We start from the raw sequence: 6952 nt of genomic DNA on the forward strand, positions 1-6952 counted from the left end.
TTACCTTTCCGGTGTAATGCAGTTATAGCTTTCGGTTTGGTGAATTTGTAATTACATGCACATAGGAATATCGGAAATCGCCGGTTTAATGAGAAAATGCCTGCTCGGAGTGCAGTGAAGCGAGGGCTGGTGCCGGTCACTCCGTGAATTGAATACATTGCATCTTTCGGAAATCATTAAAGGTGGTTTTATAACAATAAAAAAAATGTGCCCGCGGGCACACTCTTCAAAATTTGAATTGAAATACTGCGAAGTACCCATCCACTGCATGGGACATAGAAGTTACATACATTAACACGTTGAACGAGAACCATCTTCCAGGCGTTGATTTAGGGACAGTACACGAGAGGATGCGATTCGGCATCTTTTGAAATAGAAATGCCAGCAGCGAACTACAAACGACTCGCACACTTTGTGCATAGGTTTCCCTGTTTTCTCAAGATGTATGACGAATCCACTGTGCTGAATACTCAACAGGGTAATTTGTACGCATCCTACCTAAGATTTGCGCAATTTTGTTGATTCAAACGGGACAAAAAATCCTCAAATGCATGCCAAGAGCGCGCTTGGTTCTGCAGGAACAGATGATTATCACCACAAAAACCGGAGCATGCATGAATGATTGCGCAAGAACAGCTACAGTTCAATGAAAATTAAGGGAGTTATCTATTGATTATTCGATAAGGAAAATGTTATTAATAAACATGATCGGATTTTTTTTTTTACATCACGTACAGGAATCCACTAACATGTACTACCATAAGAGAAATAGTAATGCAAAGCACTACGATGCGTTTCATATAGTTTTTCTTTCTTGAAGGAAATGCGAGTTGAACCCTACTACCCGATGTCCATGTTTTGCTAATTTTGTAAAGTATTTTCGCGACGAGCAGGGGCGACGAGATGAAACAAAACTGGCCCTAAAATTTCGGATAATTTGTATTCAGTTACCATTTCAGTGTTATTCATTTTACCATCTCCCAAAATGATATATAGAGAGTTCTGATATGAACGAAGAATATGAAAACCAAGCGCCAAAACGTATACAATGCGCCCTGAAAACGGCCCATAATGCGTAGTTTGCCTACTGGCCGGTTTTTAAGAGCCCCCCCCCCTATTTTGGAAAATGATACTCCCCCCTCATCCCTATTTGATTTTACGGAGGCTAAGTGTCCGGTGAAAAAACACGTGTCGACATTTCAGCACGGATGTGCAACTGTGCCCCTTCTTGGTGATGCCCCCACTTTGAAAACCGTTCCGCCGCCGCTGGCGACGAGTTCTGTCAATAAATGGCAAAATCACGCGCAGGCCATGAACAAATGAAGTTTGAAATCTGGACTTTGAAAAAAACATCCACGATTTTTTTTGTTATTTATTTTACCTGTGAAGCTCTCAGCTAATCTAAAAGGATGCATGGAAATGAATAAAAACGTCTGCAAACTGCTTACTGACTGATGGATTGACCTGACACAAATCAACAAGATTAGACGGACGGCCTAATTGTTTCGATCTTCATAGAATCATTCTCATTCGCGTTTGAGAAAGGTTCTGTTGATTTCTAATCTTAAAGGAGCATATTCATGCGTCCACCTTGTAGAGTTGAAAGTATTTTTAAATAATGTTTGGACGAACGCGTAATTGCAATTGGGATCTATGGGAGTCGATTTGCAGGTCTGCACCCTTAATGCGGTTAGCTTTCGGTGTTTTTTCCTTCTGTATAGCAATTCGTCTGTTTTTGTGTAATGGCATAATGCCTGATGCAAACTATGCTGTCAATGTTTTGCCACTTCTACTGGCCTTTATATCTTAAAGGGAATATACATCATTTGCTTTTGCTGTAATTTTCAGAAATGGATGGAATTGGGGGGTTGGAAATATAAAGCAAATATAGTTGCACTGACTTTTTGGAGGTTTTGGGTTCGAAAATGCTATAAAAACCAAGAAAAACGATCATTTTCCTGTAGTCTGGTTCCCTGACTCCATATAAGAAGAAACAGAGCAGTTTACATACATTGGGGAATTGTAAGGTCAGGGAACCAGTCTAGCTGGCTCGTACCCGTTCATAGGTTTGTAATCGATTGCAAACAAGTGCAATGGTCAATTGGGGCCAGTATTTGAAAAAAAGCCAGTTGTTTCCAACGCTGATCGGCCGATCAGCGTTGGAAATTGATACAAAAATACCACTTTTCTTGAAAATGACAGTATACCAGGTGCCATAATTTTACAGGATGCTTCAGGCTGTCATTTACCAACATCCTATTAAGGTATTTCGCAAAAACTTGGTAGTTTTTTTTTCGATGTTTGCAAATGTTGTATATTCCCTTTAACTAATATTTGTATTATTCTTCATTTCTGCCATTAAGAGCGGCAAATAAATGTGTTTTATTTGTTTTGTGACTTTTGTGACTTTTGTGACTTTGTGATTACAATTCAAGAAATCGGAGCGTGCATGAACGATTGCGCAAGAGCAGTTACAGATCCATGAAGGACTTATATTGACTAATCGATAAGGAAATATTTTATATCCTTTTTTATATATTATTTTATCGGAATTTTTTTTTAAATCATGCACAGGACTTCGTTCACATTTACAACCATTGAGAAATGGTAGTGCAAAGCGGTGCCATGCGCGCCCTATAGGCATTTCATACAGTTTTCTTTCTTGAAGGAATTGTGAGATGATGATTGATCAGGAATGCCTTGGATGCGATGTCCATATTTTGCAATTTGTTTTTAAATATTTCTTGCGCCGAGTTCCGGGAAAATAATAGGCCATAAAAAAGCAAGACAATCGAAATCTGGAATTTGAAAAACAACACAGTTAAAATCTAAAGAACAAACCAAAATAAGTGAATGCTTTAGTCTATTTGACACAAGGGAGGGGTACGTATAACGCACGAGCAGCTATTCAACTTTCCAAGAAAATAATTGTTTGTTCTTGAAGATATCCATGAGGGGAATCCCCCAACAAGTACCCGCTAGACGAACATAGCCTAGCAGCCACACGTGGGTTGTTACTCAACGGTACCCATACGTGCATTTTAGGGTTGAGCTGATCATGGAGCTGATGGCTTCCAAGCTATAACTAATTGGTTCAGTTTCAAGCGCCGTTGCACCTTTCGTGGAAGCCGTGGCAGGGTCTTTTAACGCAGGGCAGAGGTTTTTTTTATTAGTAGTGAAAGTTTGTACCCCTTTGTGCCACGTCTCCAGGCATGCGCGGAATGTTCAGCAAACCGAAACTTCTTTTTATATTTGTTCTGGAAATCTAAAGTACTTTCAGTTCGGTTCTCTCGGACCTGTTACGTGCAAAGCGTTAATAAACTAAAAACCTTCAAATTGGTCGTAAAGGCCTATCCAATTCCGGAGTTGACAATAGAGGAAAGCGTAATTACCACACACAATCGCTTTCAAAATTCAAGTAGTACAGTAGGCTAATTCCCTCCCCCGCTCTTCTTATTCATTTTCACAAACGAAACCATGTTTACAAACGAAAATATTTTTATTGAGAAATATTACCCCTTTTGTCAGCCCCCCCCCCATTAAAAAAACACAGGCTGAGAAATGCCATTTAAAAGAAGGATCAACTCATGAGAAGTAATATTGAGGTTCTGAAAAGAACCAAAGGTATGAGGCCTAAGGAGTATGCCCTAAAGTTCCGAACCAAAGGTATAGGCCTATGCGGTGTGAGGTATAAACTAATGAGAAGCAAGTTCGGTTTGTTTTCTTTTCAAAAGAACAAACGGTATATGCCTATGGATTCTGGAGAACTAGACGAAGAAGCAATATGGGTAGCTGAAGTTCTGAGAACAAAACGTTTTATGTGATCTGTAGAGAATATAATTATATCACTGGGTCTGATAACAAGGACAAGATAGTATTTCATGAGAAGTAATGGTGTATGTTAAAGTATATGGGGCATAGGAGCAGTTCAGAGGTTGAACCTCATGCGAAGTAGTTAGGTTCTGAGAAGAACCAAAGCCTATCATTGGGTTTGAGAACGAGAACATGATAAGGTACGTAGTAACTCATGAGAAGTAATATAGGTTCTAAGAACCAACACGCATGGGTTATGAGAACCAGAGGTCGGGCCTACAAACTCACGAGGAGTAATTGGAGTTCTCAACCAACCGTTTTTATGTGTTATAAGGAGAACCATAGCTATATGACGTAATTATGGCTCTGAGAAGAACTAACAGAATAGGCCTGTTATTACGTCGGAGAACTCGAACAAGAACTCATCAGAAGTAATAAGTTTCTGTGACACCGGAACCAAAGGGATATGAGGTATCAGGAGAACCCCACGAGAAGTTCGAAGATGTTATTGGTCTGAGAACAATGAGATCTAGCTAAGGAATTTTTAACTCATGAGATTTTGTAAAACATGTATAGGTTTAATATGAGAACCAAATATAAACGTATGAGATAAACCACGAGGGGTAATTACTGAGAACGTCAGAAATTGTTCATGCGATCTGTCGAGAAGTAATTATAGTTCTGAGAACGACATACTACTGTCTGAGAACTAAAGAACAAGCATTACTCTTGAGAAGTAAGCTTTATGAGAGAAGTAAGCTATGTGATGGGGTTAACTCACGAGGAGTAAGCTATCAACTCACGGTCACTTTGAAGAAATTGACCGTACGCTGCATGGACCGTCACAGTTGGTCCATCATCACACGCGCCATAACATGCCCTACAAATTGTAGGCGATCGGATGATAAGTGTAGGTCAGTGTATATTCGGATCTGCACGAAATAGTGCAGTTCAGGCAGAATGTTGGAGGTCAGAAGATTGCAATGGTTTGCAATATCTGGTTCATGAACCATAAAGCCTTTTAGTTTTATGGATTGATCGAAATGTTCCACGAATATCATGGGACGGTTTGCATTACTGATTTGATTTTGTGCATGCAACGCAATTTGTCCCCACAATGCAACGCAATATTATACCTTCACATATTTTTGGTCTGGCGGCTATCCGTATTAATGGAGCATTGTTTAAGATTCTGCAGGTTCATTACATAAAAGGTCAATGAATTCTTTATACAGATCGCCCTTCCTTGCATGTCAACCCTTTGTTGTCTTTGAGATCTACTCCATCCGACAACTTAGAAACTAGAGAGGGCTAAAAATTCATTTGTACCCTTGCTATTTTCAAGTTTCATCCTAAAAATAAATAGATTCCATTTCTAAATTGTTCTTTTTCTAGCAATTCACTTTTAAATGAGACATCGGCCGAAAAAAAAAATTGCCCAATGTTTAGTTATCATGAACTATTACTTTACAATTTCTATTGGCTGCCACATAATTCCCGTTTAGGCTCGCGGGATAGGCTGGTTCCCGACCCACAATCAGAATCGACAATGTAGTTTAAACATTATAGAAAAAAAAATATAGAATTTTGCAGTAAATTCACCCCTTTACACATTTAGGCCACGCCTACAAATTAGGCGGAAAATATGACTTTTAAAATGCATAGTTTGCACTTGTAGATTAAAGGTTTAATTCATCAGACTCGTCTTGTGTGCACAGCATTCCTGTGCGGCTGAAATCTATTATATTTTGGAAAATTATGGTTAACTGGTTTAAAGTAATTACCTTTCCTCCCACTCGTAAAAAATGAACAAGAAAACTGAAAACGAAAGGTAGTTCTCAACAAGTTTTGAAAATTCTCGATGGGTTAGTTTAGCGCATTTTTTCCCTTTCGATTTAGCGCCCCCTATTTGAAACAAAATTGTGTGTTTGAGCGTGGGTGTTCGGAGTTGGGTTTGTGTTGTAATTAACAGGGTTCCGACAGCAAGTCAAATTTTCATGGGGAATTAAAACTGAAAGCACCTGAGTATTATTAAGGTTTTGTACAAGTACCAATTTTGGATCGTCTAAAAGATCCAGTTTCACCTTTAGTGGATTAAACTAGGGAGCATTTTGATCCATAAAAGCGTTGGAGGGGGTTTTCATTGACCCATTTATGAGCTGTGAAGGCAAAACATTTAAAGTTTCAGTTCAGTTGAGGGGGTGCATTTTCCCTCACTTGAAAACAATTATCAGGATGGCATATAGTGCACAAAACGAAACAATATAAAATCTCAATTGATAGTGTACAATGCAACAATAATTGAAGGTTGGTTGTGTGCGTGGTTTTTTTTTTTTTTTTGGTTTTTGCTTGTCAGTACTGATATTTTTTTCTGGACGACGTCATGTGCATGGCCATTTAACTCCTCTTTAATGTATATACGAGATCACAGATTATTGGTCCTTTAGTTTATTAATGAAGAACTCAACCATATAACAATCAGAATGATACGTGAATATGGTCAAGGAACGTGATGTAAGGGTGTGTTACTATTAAGGGAACTTATTTGATTAAACCATGAACACTTTTTTCCCCACGAGTCTCAGGATAAAAACGGCATTTCATACTTATTTTGAAATCAGCTTTTATTTCCCTCCCCATTGTTTTTAAAACACGTGCGGGTACATTTTGATCATAATATTGCTGAATTAAGATAATCATGATAATGGGGAATTAACTGATTGATTTTGACAGCCAACTGTGGCATACGTGTGGAACTGTACACCACATAATTGCGATAAGTGGCCGACCGCACACGTAATGGCACCATGTACTGTGCACGTACATGTACTGCACATGTACTTACGTGTACAGTACACGACTGTCCATTACATTGTATACTACACGTGTATCCCGTGTTGTACGTGACCTATGAGCAAACCCGCATAGCTCGAGAATAAACCAATCAAAACACTCAGAAGTGAAGTCATCTCGGCCGTTCTGCCAGTCACCAATCAGAACGAGTGGTTGTGAATAATTCATAGTGTAGGCGGGGCTTCACGGGCCGTGCCTTCACACATGGGCCGGCTGGGTGCTGTTTGTTTGATACGCACGGTGTAAACAGCTGATGGTAGGTCCAGAGTATAAAAGCTAAATCGGA

The sequence above is a fragment of the Patiria miniata genome, unplaced genomic scaffold (assembly GCF_015706575.1).
Source record: "Patiria miniata isolate m_02_andy unplaced genomic scaffold, ASM1570657v1 HiC_scaffold_1, whole genome shotgun sequence".
Taxonomy (NCBI): Eukaryota; Metazoa; Echinodermata; class Asteroidea; order Valvatida; family Asterinidae; genus Patiria; species Patiria miniata.